Here is an 18,909-nt window from a genome sequence, read left to right on the forward strand (position 1 = left end):
AGGAACGAAAAAGAAGAAATAGAAAAACTCCTGAGAGAAGAATTGAATACGGATGCGAAAGCCAGAAGAGTAAGAGTGCTAGGCAATGAAAGAAACATGGCAGTGGTAGAAATGGAAAGTTGGGAAGATAAGGCAAAAGTGATGAGGATGAAGAAAGAACTCAATGACAAAGACCAGATGATATTCATAGACAACGACTATACACAAAAGGAAAGAGAGATACAAAGAAAGCTAGTAACGAGGGCAAAGAAAGAGAAGGAAAAGGGAGCGCAAGTGAAGGTTGGATATATGAAAATCCAGATACAAGGAAAGTGGTGGTTCTGGAATGAGGTAGACGGAGAGATCAGGGAGGAGAGGAACTTTCGAAACGGAAGAGGGACGACATCCGCAGAAATCTAACAAGAGGGGTAAAAAAGCCACAGCAAGCGGGAGGAGGATTAGAGCGCTGTTTTGGAATGTGGCAGGACTGGAAAAAAAGGATAAAGACACATGGGAGTACCTAAAACAGTTTGATATTATAAGCCTAACAGAGACCTGGGTAGGAGAAAAGAGATGGAACAAACTGACGAAAATGCTGCCGAGCGGATACAGATGGGAGAGCCAATTTGCGGAAAGAAAAAACAAAAAAGGAAGAGCAAGCGGAGGAATAGTGACAGGAATCAGAGAAGAAATAGAAGAAGTAGGAGGGGAGAGGAAAGGTATGAATGAGAGAGGAATGCATGAGAGAAAGATAAAAATTGGAAACAAGATATGGAGAGTGATCTCAATATATTGTAACGAGGGGATGAACAAAACGAAAAATATAATAATGAGAAAGGTAGAAGAACAGGAAGAGGAGATCCTAATGATCGGAGGCGATTTTAACGCAAGGGTGGGAAGGAGAGGGCAAGCATATGGATATAACAGGGGAGGGCCAGAAAAGGAGGAGGGTAGAAGCTCAAAAGATCAAATAGAAAACAAGGAGGGGGACATTCTAATGGAAATGATTGATGAAAGAGGGTGGACGATCCTAAATGGAAATGTGAAGGGGGACGAAGAGGGAGAGTACACATATGTAGGTGCACGGGGAACGTCAGTAATCGACTACGTGATAGTAAACGAAGAAGCCAGGGAAAGGATAGAAGAACTGCGGATAGGAGAAAGAGTGGAGTCGGACCACCAACCCCTTACAGTAGAATTGAACAGCACTATCCAACGACACGCAGAAGAGAATGAGGGAGCTGAAAAAGAATTTTCAGTCTGGGGTGAAAAGGAAATAAAAGAATACAGGGAGAAAACAGCAAGAGCGGAATACGAGAAAGAATTAGTGGAGGACGCATGGATAGAAATACAGGAAACAGTAAGAAGGAGCATGATCAAGAACAAAGTGAAGATAAGGAGAAAAGAAATAGGCTGGAAAAGCTGGTGGGACTGGGAGTGTAAAAATGAAAAGCGGAAGCTAAAGAAAGCCTACAGAAGCTGGAAAAAGGGGAACGTAGACAAAGAGGAATACACACGAAGAAGAAGGTCATTCAGAGAACTGTGCGAAAAGAAAAGTAAAGAGAGCGCAGAGAAACTACAAGAAGAACTGGGAAACCTAAAGACGGAAGGTCAAGTACTGAAGTTTCTCAACAAGGAAAGGAAGACTAGATAGGCTGTCAGTAACAAAATAAAGATAGACGAATGGAGGGCCCACTTCAAAGAACTGCTGGAAGGGGTAGATGAAATACAAGATGGGAATGACGGAAAAGAGGGAAGAACGACATACGAGGGTACTGAACGAGAACTATCGGATACAGAAATAGAGAAACAAATAAAAAGGCTAAAGAAAAAAAAGGCAGCGGGCAAGGATGGTATACCAAAGGAGGCATGGTTATACAGTGAGGGAAGGACGAAGGAAAGGTTAAAAGAAATAATCAGAAAAGCATGGAAAGGTGAAGGCTTCCCCGAAAGCTGGAGGGAGGGGGTAATAACCCCGCTGCACAAGAAAGGAGACCAGCATCAGCCAGGAAATTATAGAGGGATTACCCTACTGAACACGGGATACAAGGTATATGCGGCGGTACTAGCCGAACGTTTAAGAGAAGAAGTAGAAAGGAAAAACATCTTACCGGACTCACAAGCAGGTTTTAGGAAGGGAAGAAGTACGATGGACAACATCTACATCCTAAAACACGTGATAGACAAGCAATTAGCAAAGAAAAGAGGAAAATTATTTGCGTTCTTCGTAGACCTGAAGGCCGCCTTTGACAAGGTGGATAGGGGAAGGCTATGGGAAGCAATGGAAAAAAGCGGGATAGAAAAAAGGCTGATCGCTAGGGTAAAAGAGATATATAGAAGATCAAAATGCACGATAAGAGTAGGAGAAGAAGTATCAGAGGAATTCTTCACGGAAATGGGAGTACGTCAAGGATGCCCCCTGAGCCCCACACTGTTTGCGATTCTGATATCGGATATTGAAGAGGAGTTTAGAAAGGCCCAGGCAGGAGGAGTGGTGGTAGGTAGAGAAAAATTCTGGACTTTAGCCTACGCAGATGACCTAGTTCTAGTGACGAATGATGAAAGGGAAATGCAGGAGATGATGAAAACTCTGGAACGATATCTCAGGAGAAAGAAACTTACTCTGAATGTTGAAAAGTCAAAAATGATGAAGTTTAAAAAGGGAGGAGGAGAGGAGAGAAAAATAGAATGGAGGTGGGAAGGGAGACCGGTGGAGGAGGTAAAAGAATTTGTATACCTTGGCTTCCGACTCAAAAGGAATGGAAAGGACGAAGAACACATAAAGGACAGAGCTAAAAGGGAGAACATCCTAATCAGGCAAGTTTGGGGATTGGGCGAAAGGAGGCTAAACCAAGACTTTCGGATGCGCATGATGCTCTTTGACTACCTGATAGCTAGCGTAATATTGTACGGAGCAGAAATATGGGGGTGGAAGAAATGCCCATCATTGGAAAGGATACAGGAGAGATATATAAGATGGACTCTCGGACTTGACGCTTGTACTCCAGGGTACATTGTAAAGAGAGATAAGATAGAGTTAAAAGCTGGATTGAGAGCAATAAGGTTTGAGAAGAAAATAAAGGAATCCGAAGGAATGACTCTGCTAAAGGAATGCTTGAAACAAAGAGAAAAACCAACGAAAACGGAGGGACAACAGGAAAGAGAAAAGTTCTATAATAAACACGGGTACAGCCGACAGGGGGTAGAGTTATAAGAAATAAGGGGAATGAAAATAGAAGATTTAATAGAAAAAAGAAGTAGAGAAATACAGAAACAGGAATACAGAGAGAGAATCGAGAGGGCGAGGTATAACCCACGATATAAAGACTTAATAACGATTAAGACCCCCCGGTATCTGTTGAGGTCAGGTAGGAAGAGAGACATCAAGTCAATAGCAAGACTGAGGTGTGGGAATGAGGAAGAGAAGAACAGATACTGGCTAACGGAAGAGAAGAGAACCTGCAGTCTCTGTGGCAGGAGCCAGGGAAGCCTCGAACACCTGCTGAGGGAATGTGAAAGAGGGATGGGAGGTGGAATCAGGATGGCGGATTTGTTGGATGATCTAGAGAATAAGAAGGCGATAAAATGGATAGGGATGATAAAGAAGGAGAGAGACAGAGTAAATAAAGAAAGGGAGCAGAAGAGAGACAATGCGCAAGTGGGTGAGAGTTGAGAAATAACAAAGTTGTATGATTGTAAGAATGAAAAGGATGCATGAAATCGAAACAAAAATGTAAGACCAAGTCCAAATTCTAGGCCATCAGGCTGAATTTAATAAACTACTACTACTATAATATATAAATTAAATAATATAAATAGAATTAAAATATTCAATATTTATTTCAGAATAATATGAATTAAATATTATTAAATATTTATTTAAATACAATATTAATTAAATAATATTATATTCCTTCCCACAGATCAATATTTATCAGATATATAATATATAAATTAAATAATATAAATAGAATTAAAATATTAAATATTTATTTCAGAATAATATGAATTAAATATTATTAAATATTTATTTAAATACAATATTAATTAAATAATATTAGGGAGTTCCGTTGTGGCAACGGTCGTGTGCGAAAGTGGGCTTAGCCAGACGGTGCGAATAAAGAGTGAGAAAGCCGTAAAAGTGAAGAAATAAAGTATAAAGACAGCAGGAGGGTGAGCGGAAAGGGAAAAGATAGTGCAAAGGTGTAGGGAGAAAACAATTTTGAGAGAAAGGAGAGGAAATTAGACGATAAGAAAGTGCAGTGTTTGGAGGTTAGAATTCAGAAAGGAGAGAAAAGAGCGGCAAGCAGAGAGGAGAGGCCGAAAGTAGTGACACCTGGGGGAGAGAGGGCGGTGGCCACAGGAACAAGGGATGGCCGGTAAAGAAGAAGAAGGAGCAGAGAAGAGGACGGGAACACAGAGAATGGAGGACGAGGCGAGGGAAAAGAAAGAAGGGGAGGCGAGGGAGGAACTCGAGAAACCGGAAAAAAGGGGAAAAAGAGGCAGGCCCTCCAATATAGAGGTCCTGAGAAGGGAAAGAAAGCAAAGCTTGGGAAGTGTGTCAAACTTAGAGGAAATGTGGAAAAGGAAAAGAGAGGAAGGAAACGAAGAGGGACTCCCGAAAGAAAAAGAGGACGAAGAGAGAAGGCAAACAAATGATTGGATGTTTAGAGAAAGTAGCTTGACGGGGAGGTCACCAGAGAAGAAAAAAGAAAGAAGAGAAGGCGAAGGAGGAGTAGGGGAAATAAAAGAGTTAATAAAAGATTTAGGAAAAGATTTGGGAGGGAGGATGGGAAGGGTGGAGGCAAATATGAGGGCCCTGGGAAATGAAATAAGAGGAGAAGTGGAGAAACTAAAAGAAGATACGATGAGAAGAGAGGTCATGTGGGCGGAGCAAAAGAGAGAAATAGAAGGGAAGATAGAAATTTTGATAAAAAAGATTGGGGAATTAGAAAAGAGAGGAGAAGAGGGGGCAAGATGGAATAGAACAGAAAGTGCATAAAACGGTGCAGGAGTCCATAGAAAAAAGAAAAGAAGAGCTAGGAGGTGAGAAGGTCAATGAGAAGATCATTGAGCTAGAAAAGAAATGGGAGAAGAAAGAGAGAGAGGAGAGGAAGAAAAACATAACAATCAGAGCAACGAAAGTGAGAAGAGGGGGGGTGAAAGAGAAGGCGGAGGAGATACTAAAGATAATTGAGGTGGAGGACGCAATAGAAGTAGCGAAAGAGGTAGGCGGGGTGGGAAAAGGGAAATACACTAGCATGATACTTGTAAAATAAAGTCGAGCGAGCTGAAAAGGAGAATAATGGAAAATAAAAAGAGGCTAAAAGGGCGGGAAGAAAGGATAGAAGATGACTTAACGTGGGCGGAGAGGAAGACCCAATGGACATTAAGAAAAATCGGAAGAGAAGAAAGAGAGAAAGGAAAATACGTGTGGGTAGACCACGGGAAAATAAGAATAGAGGGGAAATGGTGGAGATGGGATGACGAAAAAGGAGCGCTGGTAGACTGGGCGGGAAAAGAGTGGAAGGCCTACCAGGAAGGAGGACAAAGGAAGGGGGAAGGGGCGAAGGGGATATAGAGGCGGAAGAAAGCTTCGAAAGACCATGCAAGCAAAAGAAAAGAGGAAGGAAAGGAACAGCGGACGAGGGAGGGAAAGAAGAGAGCGGAAGGAGGAACGAGAAGAAGGGAACAACAGATAGAAAAATAAGTAAAAGGACAGATGAGAAGAAAAACAAAGAAGAGGAGGAAGGGGGAGTATGGGCAGTAGGATTCTGGAACTGTGCGGGAGTAAAAACAAAGATGAAGATTTTTGGGAAACAATAAAGAAATGGGACGCGGTAATACTCATAGAGACATGGTTGGAGGAAAGGGGGTGGGAAAATATGAAAGACAGGCTACCAAAAGGGTACAGGTGGGAGGTACAATTAGCGAGCAGAAGGAACAAAAAGGGAAGAGCAATGGGAGGGATGCTAATGGGGGTAAAAGAAGAGATGATAGGGGAGGAAGGGGAGTTTAGAAAAGGAGAAGAAAAAGAGGGCATATTGGTGGCAGAATGCAAGGGGGGAAAGAGAATTGGAGGCTGGTGGGGGTGTGCGTAAACGGAGACATGGAAACAAAGATAGAGGAGCTGAAACCATGGCTAGAGGAAATTGAGGGGGAAGGAAGGACGATAATTGGGGGTGACTTCAATGCGAGAACAGGAGAGGAAGGAGGAGCACAAGAAAAAGGGGAGGAGGAGGAGGGGGAAAAGAGAAGAAGATCCAAGGACAAGAAGATCAACGGGGACGGAAAAAGATTGCTGGAAATTTTAAGGGAGACGGGCTGGTCAATTGTGAATGGGAACGTAGAAGGGGATGAAGAGGGAGAATTTACCAACACAGGGGCCAGAGGAGACACGGTGATTGACTATGTGATAGCGGAAGTAGTGGGGAGGGAAGGAATTGTATGCATGGAAATGGGGGACAGTGTAGACTCAGACCACCACCCGGTGATAGTGAAACTGAGGGCGGGAGGTATACAAAGGACGAAAGCAAAAAAGGAAAGGAGAACAACAACGAGAGGAAACTGGACGGAACACGGGAGGAGAAAGTTCAGGGAAGAACTAAACTGGAGGAGAAGCAGGGACGGCAAAATTGAAGAGGATATGGAAGCAATGATAGAGCAATTCAAAAGAGGATTAGAAAAAAGCAGAGAGAAGGAGCAGAGGAGTAAGAAAAAAGGACGGTGGGATGAGGAATGCAAGATAAGGAAAAGGGAGCTTAAGGGAGTACTAAGGGAGTGGAGGAAGGGGCGGACGGAGGGAGAAAGCTATAGGAAAGCAAAGAGGGAATACAACTGTTTATGCAAAGATAAAAAGAGGGAGGAAAACAAGAGGTTCATAAAAGAGGTGGAGGAAGCCAGAACAGACAGAGAGGTATGGAGAATAGCGAACAGAGAAAGGAAGAAAAGAGAACAGGTTCACGCAAATATAAAAGAGGACGAGTGGAACATCCACTTTATGAACCTGTTAGGTGGGACAGAAGAAAAAGTAGTGATGGGTGGCGAGAGAAAGCCGGAGGAGGAAGAAGAGGAGCGCAAGAGGAAGAAATAAGCAGGGAGGAAATCAGAAGAGCGGTAGCAAAGCTGAAGGATGGGAAAGCAGTAGGCGGAGATGGAATACCGAATGAGGTATGGAAGTACGGAGGGGAGGAAGTATCGAAATGGATTTGGGAAACTTGCAACAGAGTATGGAAGGGAGAAGGGTGGCCAGAGGGATGGAAGGAGGGTATAATTGCACCAATCAGAAAGAAAGGGAAAGGAAAACAAGTCAGTGACTACAGGGAAGTGACCCTGATGCCAACATTGTACAAGATATACGCGGCGGTGCTAACGGAGAGAATAAGGAAAGAGGCTGAAGACAAAGGAATGATACCAGACAGCCAAACAGGATTCAGAAAATGAATGGGAACCATGGATAATATATTCACACTGTACTATGTAGTAAACAGGCAGATTAAGAAAGAGAAAGGGAAAGTGGTGGCGTGCTTTGTCGACCTAAAAGCCGCCTTCGATTCGGTGGATAGGGGAGTGCTGATGGAGGCTCTAAGGGAAAGAGGGGTAAGGAAAGGGTTAAGAGAAAGGGTAAAAGAAGTATTGAGAGAAACCAAAAGCAGGGTAAGGACGAGCGAAGGGATGTCAGAACCCTTCTGGACGGCGAGAGGACTAAGGCAAGGGTGCCCGCTAAGTCCAATTCTATATAATCTGCTGACGGCGCATATGGAAGAGGAAATAAGGAAAGGAGGAATGGGGGGGATCAAGATAGGGGAGAGGAAAATATGCACACTGGCTTACGCAGATGACGTGGTGATAATAGCGGAGAAAGAAGAAGATATGGCAGTGCTACTGAAGAAGCTAGAGAGATACCTGGACAAGAAGAGGCTGGAATTGAATAGGGAAAAATCAAAGGTGATGATATTCAGAAAGGGGGGAGGAAGATGGAAGAAGAGAGACTGGCTCTGGAAGGGAAAGAAAATGGAAGAGGTGGAAGCGTTCAAGTATCTAGGATACACGTTTAAAAGAAACGGAGGGAGCGAACTACACGTAAAAGACAGAGTGAGCAGAGCTAGCGTGGTAATGAGACAAGTGTGGGGGATTGGGAAAAGAAGATTTGGAAAAGACTGGAAGAAGAGGATTTGGGTATGGGACAGATTAGTATGAACTGTAATATCGTATGGCGCTGAAGTGTGGGGGTGGAGGGAATGGAGAGAAGTAGAAAGACTGCAGGAGAGGTACCTGACATGGATATTAGGGGTGGAATGGTGCACCCCGGGTTACATGCTGAGAGAGGAACTACAAAGAGCGAAACTGAGAGTTAAAGCCGGGAAACTAGCATGGGGGTTCGAGAAAAGGATGTGGGAGGAGAGGGGAGGAGAAGTGGCAAGAAAATGCTGGGAGGAAATAATAAGAGGGGAACAGCGAGAGGCAGCAAAGAACAATTGGGAGGAAGAGAGAAGAAAGTTTTTCGCAGAAAGGGGAATAGAATTGGCGCAGCTGGAAACAAAAAGGAGGGAAGGGGAAATGAGCTTCGACGAAATAGAAGAAGCAGACTTAAGACTACAGGAGGAAGAGAGATGGGACAAAATTAGAGCGTCGAAATATAACAAATGGTACAAAGCGATCAAGGGTAAAGGAACTCCAAAATATCTAGAGAAAGGCTGGCGGGAAGAAAGGTGGAGAAGAGTCGCCAGATTCAGATTAGGAAATGAGGTAAAAGAAGCAAAATACTGGGAAAGCGAGGAGAAGAAGGTATGCAGACACTGCAAGTGGGGGCAAGAATCGTGGGAGCATGTGTGGGAAGGGTGCGGTTCAAACAAGGAGAGAAAACAAGGATGGCAAGAGAAAGTAAAGGAATTGCTGGGGGAGAACGGAGAGGGGGAAACGTGGATGGAAGAGGTGGAAAAGGAAAGAAGAGTGAGAGAAGTAGAGGAAGTCGAGCGGAGAGCCACCGACTATACCGACGGTACCAATTAGTAAGGGAGATGGAAAAGAAGAGGAGCGGCAACAAGAGAAAGTAAAAACTGGTTGGCAAACTGTGGAATCACGAAGATTTCAGGAGGTGAGGAAGCAACTCGAGGCATTCGCACAAAAGACACGTGGCAAATCTAACGTGGAAACAAACTGCGAATTGAAATTGCAAATTTGTAAAGTGCAAACAAGCGAGGAAACGAAAAGGGAACGAGAGGGAAAGAAATGGATTCGCGAGAAGCGCAGACATGGGAGATGAGAAAACTGAGGGAGGAAATAAAAGAGCTAAGGGAGGAAATAAGAGAGTGGAGATTAGAAGAGCGCAGAGAAAGAACGGAGAACACAAGAAGAGGGGAGAAAGAAGAAGGAAAAGAGAAAAAGGAGGATGAAGAAAAGAAGTGCAAGGCTGCAGAAAAAGAAGAAAGCAGGAGTATGGAAAGGGTGAGAAGTGAAAGAAGAAAGAAAAGTTTAGTCTGGAAAGGTGTACTGGGAGAGAGCCTGGAGGAGAAAATGTCAAACATTAATAAGATCCTAAGAAAAGAACTGGGGGCGAGGGCAATTATAAAGGCCGCAATCGAAAGAGAAGGGGATGGGGGAAGAAAAATAGTAATAACAGAGCTGGAGGAAGAAGAAAGAAAGAAAGAAATGGTCTGGATGAGGAATGGAATCTGGGAAAGGTGGGGGGTGGAGGTGGATGAGGACCTTTCAAGGGAAGAAAGAAGGATCAGATGGCTGATCAAGGAAAAGGCAAAACAAGAGAGGGCCAGGGGAAGATGGGTAGTTTATAACAATAGAAGAATCTGGGTGGAAGGAGAAGAACATGTATGGTGCGAGGAGAAAGGAGGATGGAGAAAGGAACTCCCGGGGGACAGGATCGAAAAGGTGATGAAGACGGGACAAGAAGAAGGAGGAGAAGAAAGGAACAAGGAGAGGAAGAGAAGAGAAGAGTTCGAGCGGATTCTGGTATCCCGCCTCGTCCAGCACTTGTCCCAGGAGGGTCCCGACTTGGCCGAGTCGCAATATGGCACCAGGCGGGGGCGCAGCACTATCGACGCAATCCAGTCGATGCGTTCCCGTTGCGACTCGGCCACGTCCCGGGGCAAGGTGGCGTTAGGCGTTAGTCTAGACATCGTCAACGCCTTCAACACCCTGCCTCACGGGACGATAAGGGGGGCGCTGATACGCCACAAAGGCGCCCCCCTACATGAGGAGGATCGTCGGCGACTACCTCCGGGGCAGGAAGATTGTGTACAGGGGCCAGGATGGCCAGATGCACGTGCGGGTTGTGGACTGTGGCGTACCCCAGGGTTCTGCGAAAGGTCCCACATTTTGGGACCTGGGGTACGACCCGGTCTTGAGGGTCGAGCTCCCGACCGGTGTGAGCCTCACGTGCTTCGCAGATGATACGCACGTATTGGCCGTCGGTCGGGGGTGGAAAAGGACTAGCCGCCTCGCCGAGATTGGCGTCGCTGCCGTTGTCGCGGGGATTCGGCGGCTGGGGCTTCAGCTAGCTCCCCACAAAACCGAGGCGATGTGGTGTTACTCGCCTCGACGAGGGGTTGCGCCACCGCCCCAGTCGGTAGTCCATGTGAGTGGAGTCGACGTCCAGGTGGGGAAGGGCCACAGGTACTTGGGCCTCCACTTGGACAGCCACTGGCGCTTCGAGGAGCACTTCGGTCGTCTGGCCCCTAGACTAGACAGTGCAAGCAACGCGCTTGCCCGTCTACTGCCCAATATCGGGGGGCCCAACGAGAAGGTTCGCCGTCTCTACGTGGGGATCGTGCGGAGCATGGCCCTCTATGGTGCGCCCATATGGGCGAACGCCCTGATGGATTCCCGGCGCAGCCAGCAACTGCTGCGGCGGGCTGAGAGGAGGATAGCCATCAGGGTAATCAGAGGTTACGGCACGGTCCGCTACGAGGCGGCGATGACCCTGGCGGGGGTTGTCCCCTTCAAGTTCCAGGCGGAGGGTGACGCCGAAGTCTTCTGGCGTCTGCGAGCCCTTCGTTTGGACGGGATTCCGCCAGACGAGATGACCGAAGCTGTTGCTAGGATTAGGCGCCAGGCCCGGCAGAGAGCCCTGGATCCCTGGCGACGCGAGCTCGTCGAGAGCGGCGCCACCGCCCAGCGCGTGGCCGGGGCGGTCCTTCCAGTGCTCAAGAAATGGAGGGACCGCGGCCAGGGAAGGCTCACGTTTAGGACCACAAAGGTGCTCACCGGACACAGTTGTTTCGGTGAGTTCCTGCACTGCATCCGGGCGGAGGGGACGGCAGCATGCCATCACTGCGGGACGTGGCGAGACACCGCGCAACATACCCTGGAGCACTGTCCAGCGTGTGCGCGGGACCGTCACGCCCTGCGGTGCGAAGTTGGTGGTGATCTCTCGCCGGCGGCACTTGTAAAAGAGATGCTCGCCGGCGAGAATCAGTGGAGGGCGGTGACCGATTACTGCGAGACGGTCATCGCCCAGAAGGAGGAAGCGGAGCGGGGTGGGGACAGAACCGATCCCATCCGCAGAAGAACGAGGGGGCGTCGTCGGGGGAGTCCCCCTGACGGCGTCACCTGAGGGAGATGGGGCGGTGGGCCGTGAAGATGTTACATACCAGGCCCACCGCCCCGAACCGGGAGAAGAGGATGGGGGGAGCACCCTCTCCCCCTGAAGAGGAGTTCTGTGGGGGGACACCAGTCACCCTCCGGAAGAGGAGCACCGGGGAGGGGCGAACGCCCCTCACCCAACACCGATCGCGCGGCCTCGCGAAACTTATGCGGGATCGCAGGGTCGCAGGGGGCCGGGGCTGGGGCCTCGGTCCCTATTGCACGCGGCCCGAGGTGTGCCGTCATTGGGTGTGGCCCCCGAAAGGACGGACGGCCCGCAGATTCTCCATCTTCGTACCGGCCCATTGTGCTGTTGGACGAGGTGGGAAAGCTCTTCGAGCGTGTCATCGCAAACCGCCTCGTCCACCACCTGTCGAGCGTTGGCCCCGATCTGGCCGACATCCAGTTCGAGTTTCGCGAGGGTCGCAGCACCATCGACGCTATCCAGCGGGTGCGCACACTCGCCGAGTTGGCCACGTCCCGGGGTGGGGTGGGGCTGGGCGTTTCCTTGGACGTTACAAACGCGTTCAACACCTTGCCCCGTGGGACGATACGGGGGCGCTGGTTCACCACAACGTCCCCCCGTATCTGCAGAGGATCATCGGGGCCTTCCTGGATGGCAGGTGGATTCTGTACACGGGCCGGGACGGTACACTGCACTGGAGAGAGGTCGACCGCGGAGTGCCCCAGGGGTCCATACTGGGCCCCCCCTTATGGAACGTGGGGTACAACGCGGCGCGGCGGGTGAACCTCCCGCCCGGCGTGTGGGCCACGGTATTCGCAGATGAATACTACCTGCTGGCCACCGGGCGGGACTGGTTGAGGACCTGCCGTCGTGCCGAGGTGGGGGTCGCCATCGTGTGAAGAGCGATCCGGGGGCTGGGTCTGGCGCTGGTTCCTCACAAGACCGAGACCATGTGGTTCTTCGAGCCTCGGCGTGGGGTAGCCCCTGCGGCCCAGCTCTGGCTCGAGGTCGACGGGTGCCGGATCGTGATCGGCCGGCGTCTTCGATACCTAGGCCTGTATCTCGACAGCCACTGGCGGTTCGATGTTCACTTCGACCGCCTGGCTCCCCTATTGGAACAGGTGGCGACCAATCTTGGCCGCCTGTTGCCCAACCTCGGCGGGCCGGGAGTGAGGGTTCGCCGCCTATACGTGGGAATCGTCCGGTCCATAGCCCTGAACGGGGCTCCGATATGGACCGGCGATCTGGCGGTCAGCAGGCACAGCTGCACTCTGCTGCGGCGGGAGGAGCGCCGGCTGGCCATCAGGATCGTGCGGGGCTACTGCACGATCCCCTACGAGGGGGCGATTTTCCTGGCGGTTCTCATCCCACTCCGGTACCAGGCGGAGGTCGAATGCAGTACATACTGGTATTCGCGAGCCCTCCGCCAGGCCGGGGAAGAACTGCCGGGGCCGACGATCGAGGAACACCGGAGCCAGGCCCGACTGGTCGCGGCGGAAAGGTGGCAGAGATCCCTAGCAGAGGGGGCTGCCGCCGGAAGCCGCGCCGTCGGGGCGGTCCTGCCGATGATATCCGAGTGGCGGGACCGCGGCCGCGGCGGCCTATCGTTCCGGGTCACGCAGGTGCTCTCCGGACACGGGGTGTTCGGGGAGTTCCTGTGCCGGAGGAACAGGGAATGGACCCCCCACTGTTGGCTCTGCGGGGTGGCGCGGGACACCGCACAACACACGCTGGCGGAGTGCCCGCTGTTTGCGGTGGCCAGCGACGCCCTGACGGCAGGAAATAGGGGAGGATCTCTCGCCGGCAGGTGTCGTGAGACAGATGCTTGCGGGCGAGACAGAATGGAGGGCCGTGACCACCTTCTGCGAGGAAGTCACGGCCCTCAAGGAGAGGTCCGAGCGGGATCGTGAAAGGTACGATGGTACGAAGGAAGGGCCCGTGTGCCCCCCCCCCGCCTCCAGGGGAGATTTTACGGATGGTTTTTCTTGTGGGGGTGGGAGGGGTCGCGGTGTACCCTCCCGCCCCCTACGAAATGAGCCCGGACCCCGGTCGGACTCGGGAGCGTGCGGGTGGGGAACCCGTTCCCAATCAGGGGCCCCTCTCCGACCGCTTCTGGGGGGCCGGGTGACTCCGGGCGGAGAGTAGCGTCTCCCTCCCACGCTGAGGGTGGCGCTGGCTCCTGCAGGGGGGGTGCATCGGAGCCTAGGGAGTCCCCCGCGGAGGGTGTCCGGCCACGGCTCACCGCAGCCCACAGGGGGACGACTCGGCGGGCCGCAGGCGCCCTGTTTGGGCGCCATCGCACACGGACCCGGGGTGTAGCCGGCACCGGAAGCCGGCGGAGCGAAGAGCTGCGCCTGATCTTCCTCGCGGGCGGGCGGGGGGTTGCTCATCCCCGTAGCCTGTGAGGAGATCGAGGCGCGTGGACTGCAGGCGGTACGGGCGGGGGGGCCCGGCCGCCATTGCACCCAGTTCCCCCGCCATGGAGCCGGCACAGGGTGTGACCCCTGGTGCCGGTTGGCGGAGTTGTTACGTCCCCGGTGAGGTGCGCCGTCAGCGCGCGGTGGGGGAGGCTCCGGAGTTATAGCAATCAGATCCAGGAGCCACTGCCATACGCCAGAGGCGGTCGCCGTGGGGTTTTAGTCAGTAGGAATCTGACACTCCCCCGCTGCCCTCCGCCAGGGGCGCGGGGGTCTTATGCAAGATTTCGCCGCGGAAAAAAAAGGTTAGGTTAGGTTAGGTTAGGTTGGAGTCTCGTGCTGGCTGCCGAGCTGGTCGGACGTGTCGTTCGAGGGTCCCGTGGCCTGCCAGGCATCTGGCGCTGCGGGGTTGCATCGTTCGTTGTTTCCTTGATTTTTCTTGATTTTCTACAACTTCTTCGGTTTTTCTTCGGTTTTGCAACATCAGTAATTCCTACGATTTCGCGACCTCTGCTGCACTTGCTGTACTTCGCAGCGCCTCACGACTATGTGGATACTAAGTGCTTGGTTATCTTCTTTGGTGCATGTGTGTGCGCGTTCTTTTGGTTTCTCCCCGTAATCTGTGCGGTTCTATAAGTGTTACGGAAGTGTACCAGTGATGCGAGCTCGCTTCACTAATGTTTTACTGCAAGCGTGCTTTGCGGTTCTATTTCGAGATATATCGAGATATTTAAAAGTTGCGAAGCCGTACCAACATTATAAGCATGAAGAAACACTGTCGCCCATTTCTTTAAGGTAACTCTGCACCATTCTAAGCTGTATTCGCTATTCCGAGCTGCAAATGCCACTTCCAGCGCAGCTGTGCAGAAGAAGACCAAGAAGAAGAGGAAATATCTCGGAATATGTGCGTGACGACCCTTTCCTTGAGGTAAATCTGAAAATATCTCGGAACCGCGGCGAGCTATGGCAGAATGTTAACTGACCTTTTTTGTAGGAAATCAAATTTCCTACTATTTATGTTCTATAACATTTTTTGATCAGATGCGTAGTTTTCGAGATATATCGAGATATTTGAAAGTTCCGAAGCCGCACCAACATTATAAGGAAGAAGAAACACCGTGGCCCCTTTCTCTGAGGTAACTCTGCGCTATTCTATGCTATATTCACTATTCCCAGCTGCAAATGCCACTTCCAGCGCAGCTGTGCAGAAGAAGACCAAGAAGAAGAGGAAATATCTCTGAATATGTGCGTGACGACCCTTTCATTGAGGTAAACCTGCAAATATCTCGGAATCGGTGCCATCTATCGCGAAATGTTAACAGACCTTTTTTGTAGGAAATTAAATATCCTACTATTTATGTTGTACGACATTTTTTGATCAGATGCGTAGTTTTGGAGCTATGGCTCCAAAAAACGCGGAATTTCACTGCGAATCGTTTCCAATTTACGAAAGTTATCCTTAAATAATGTCCAATGTTTATAATTAACACCCCGTACACCGGAAACACGACGTCAAAATGCCGCGTAACACGCACATCACGTTTTCGTTATTCACCAATAAATTAACACAATATTTAATCAAAAAACGACATAATAGCACTTCCGAACACATAATAAAAATGATTTTACCAAAAAACCAAGCCGCTATCCATAGATAAGCCGCCAGATAATATAGCCGCTATCCACCGCGTTGAAAATCTAATTACGGAGCAACCACGAAACACGTCCGCTCTCCTCGACGCGACGAGCGGGAATCCAACCTTTTTTTTTCGTGGGGAAATCTTACATAAGACCCCCCGCCACCCGCGGGGGAGGGCAGCGGGGGAGTGTCAGATTCCTACTGACTAAAACCCCACGGCGACCTCCTCTGGCGTATGGCAGAGGCTCCAGGACCTGATTACTATAACTCTGGAGCCTCCCCCGCCGTGCGCTGAAAGGGCCCCTCACCGGGGGAGTAAGAACACCCCCAGTCGGCACCAGGGGTCGCACCCGGTTCCATCGCGGGGGAACTGCTTGCAATGGCGGCCGGGCCCCCCAGTCCGTACCGCCTGCAGTCCCCGCGCCTCGATCTCCTCACAGGCTACCGGGAGGAGCAACCCCCCGCCCGCCCGCGAGGAAGATCAGGCGCAGCTCTTCGCTCCGCCGGCTTCCGGTGCCGGCTATACCCCTGGTCCGCGTGCAATGGCGCCGAAACAGGGCGCCTGCGTCCCGCCGAGTCGTCCCACTGTGGGCTGCGGTGCACCGTGGCCGGCCACCCTCCAGTGGGACTCCCTCGGCTCCGATGCACCCCCCCTGCGGGGGCCAGGGCCACTCCCAGCGTGGGAGGGAGACGCTACCTCCGCCCGGAGTCACCCGGCCCCCCAGAAGCGGTCGGAGAGGGGCCCCCGTTTGAGAGCGGGGTCCTCACCCGCCCGCCCCCGGGTCCGACCGTGGTCCAGGCTCATTTCGTCCGGGGCGGGAGGGTACACCGTGATCCCTCCCACCCCCACAAGAAACACTCCCCGTAAAACCTTCCCACATCCGTCGCGCCGGGGGGGCAAGTAGCGAAAGCCTCCATCGCCCCCCCCCCCGCACCCCTTGTGGCGGCGGATCCCTGCGACGTCGTCGCGTCCCACGTCCGCGACTTCACCGAGCGGGATCATACCTTTCTCGATCCCGCTCGGACCTCTCCTTGAGGGCCATGACCTCCTCGCAGAAGGTGGTCACGGCCCTCCATTCTGTCTCGCCGGCAAGGATCTGTCCCACGACGCCTACCGGCGAGAGATCCTCCCCTATTTCTGCCGTCAGGGTCTGGCGGGCCACCGCAAACGCCGGGCACTCAGCCAGCGTGTGCTGTGCGGCGTCCTGCGCCGCCCCAGAGAGCCAACACTGGGGGGTCCATTCCCTGTTCCTCCGGCACAGGAACTCGCCGAACACCCCACGTGCGGAGAGCACCTGCGTGACCCGGAACGACAGGCTGCCGTGGCCGCGGTCCCGCCACTCCGATATCATCGGCAGGACCGCCCCTACGGCAGCCCCCTCTGTTAGGTGTCTCTGCCATCTTTCCGCTGCGACCAGTCGGGCCTGGCTCCGGTGTTCCTCGACCGTCGGCCCCAGCGGGTCCTCCCCGGCCTGGCGGAGGGCTCGCGAATGCCAGTATGTACTGGATTTGACCTCCGCCTGGTACCGGAGTGGGATGAGACCCGCCAGGACCATCGCCCCATCGTAGGAGATGGTGCAGTAGCCCCGCACGATCCTGATGGCCAGCCGGCGCTCCACTCGCCGCAGCAGAGTGCAGCTGTGCCTGCTGACCGCCAGATCGCCGGCCCATATCGGAGCCCCGTATAGGGCTATGGACCGGACGATTCCCACGTATAGGCGGCGAACCCTCACTCCCGGCCCCCCGAGGTTGGGCAACAGACGGCCAAGATTGGTTGCCACCTGTTCCAATCGGGCAGCCAGGCAGTCGAAGTGAACATCGAACCGCCAGTGGCTGTCGAGATATAGACCGAGGTATCGAAGACCCCGGCCGATCACGATCACGGCCGTGGCCCACACCCCGGGCGGGAGGATCACCCGCAGCGCTGCGTTGTACCCCACGTTCCATAAGGGGGGGGCCCAGCTTGGACCCCTGGGGCACTCCGCAGTCGACCTCCCTCCAGTGCATCGTACCGTCCCGGCCCGTGTACAGTATCCACCTGCCATCCAGGAAGGCCCCGATGATCCTCTGCAGATACGGGGTGACGTTGTGGTGATCCAGCGCCCCCCGTATCGTCCAATGGGGCAGGGTGTTGAACGCCTTTGTAACGTCCAAGGAGACGCCCAGCGCCACCCCACCCCGGGACGTGGCCGAGTCGCCGAGGGTGCGCACCCGCTGGATAGCGTCGATGGTGCTGCGACCCTCGCGAAACCCGAACTGGATGTCGGCCAGATCGGGGCCAACGCTCGACAGGTGGTGGACGAGGCGGTTTGCGATGGCACGCTCGAAGAGCTTTACCACCACGTCCAACAGCACAATGGGCCAGTACGCAGAGGGAGAATCTGCGGGCCGTCCGTCCTTTCGGAGGAGGACCAGCCGCCCTTCCTTCCAAATCGAGGGGAACACCCCCTGCTCCAAAGCGGCGCTGAAGTGGCGGCACAGCCTCGGACCTAGGACGCCGGACGCGATAACCCAGGCGCGGCCGGGCATGCCGTCGAAGCCCGGGGCGGTGTTCTTGGCCCCGAGCCTACTGACGGCATCGTCCAGCTCCATCTCTGTGACCCCCAGGTCGGCGGACCAGGCGACGGGCTCCGCCGGCCCTTGCTGGTGGCGCGGGTGCGACGTTCCCCCGGAACGGGGGAAGAGGGTGTCTCTTACCCGCGTCAGCATCACCACCAACTTCGCACCGTAGGGCGTGACGGGCCCGCGCAAACGCTGGGCAGTGCTCCCGGGTATGTTGCGCGGTGTCCCGCCCCGCCCCGCAGTGATTGCATGCTGCCGTCCCCTCCGCCCGGATCCAGTGCAGGAACTCACCGAAACAACCGTGTCCGGTGAGCACCTGTGTGGTCCTAAACGTGAGCCGTCCGTGGCCACTGGCAGGACCGCCCCGGCCACGCGCTGGGCGGTGGCGCCGCTCTCGACGAGCTCGCGCCGCCACCGACCCAGGGCTCTCTTCTGGGCCTGGCTCCTAATTCTAGCAACAGCTTCGGTCATCTCTTCTGGTGGGATCCCGTCCAGACGAAGGGCACGCAGACGCCAGAAGATTTTGGCGTCACCCTCCGCCTGGAACTTGAAAGGGACAACCCCCGCCAGGGTCATCGTCGCCTCGTAGCGGACCGCGCGGTAACCTCTGATTACCCTGATGGCTATCCACCTCTCAGCCCGGCGCAGCAGTTGCTGGCTGCGCCGGGAATCCATCAGAGCGTGCGGACCATAGAGGGCCATCCTCCGCACGATCCCCACGTAGAGACGGCGAACCTTCTCGTTGG

The sequence above is a fragment of the Osmia bicornis genome, unplaced genomic scaffold (assembly GCF_907164935.1).
Source record: "Osmia bicornis bicornis unplaced genomic scaffold, iOsmBic2.1, whole genome shotgun sequence".
Classification (NCBI taxonomy): Eukaryota; Metazoa; Arthropoda; class Insecta; order Hymenoptera; family Megachilidae; genus Osmia; species Osmia bicornis.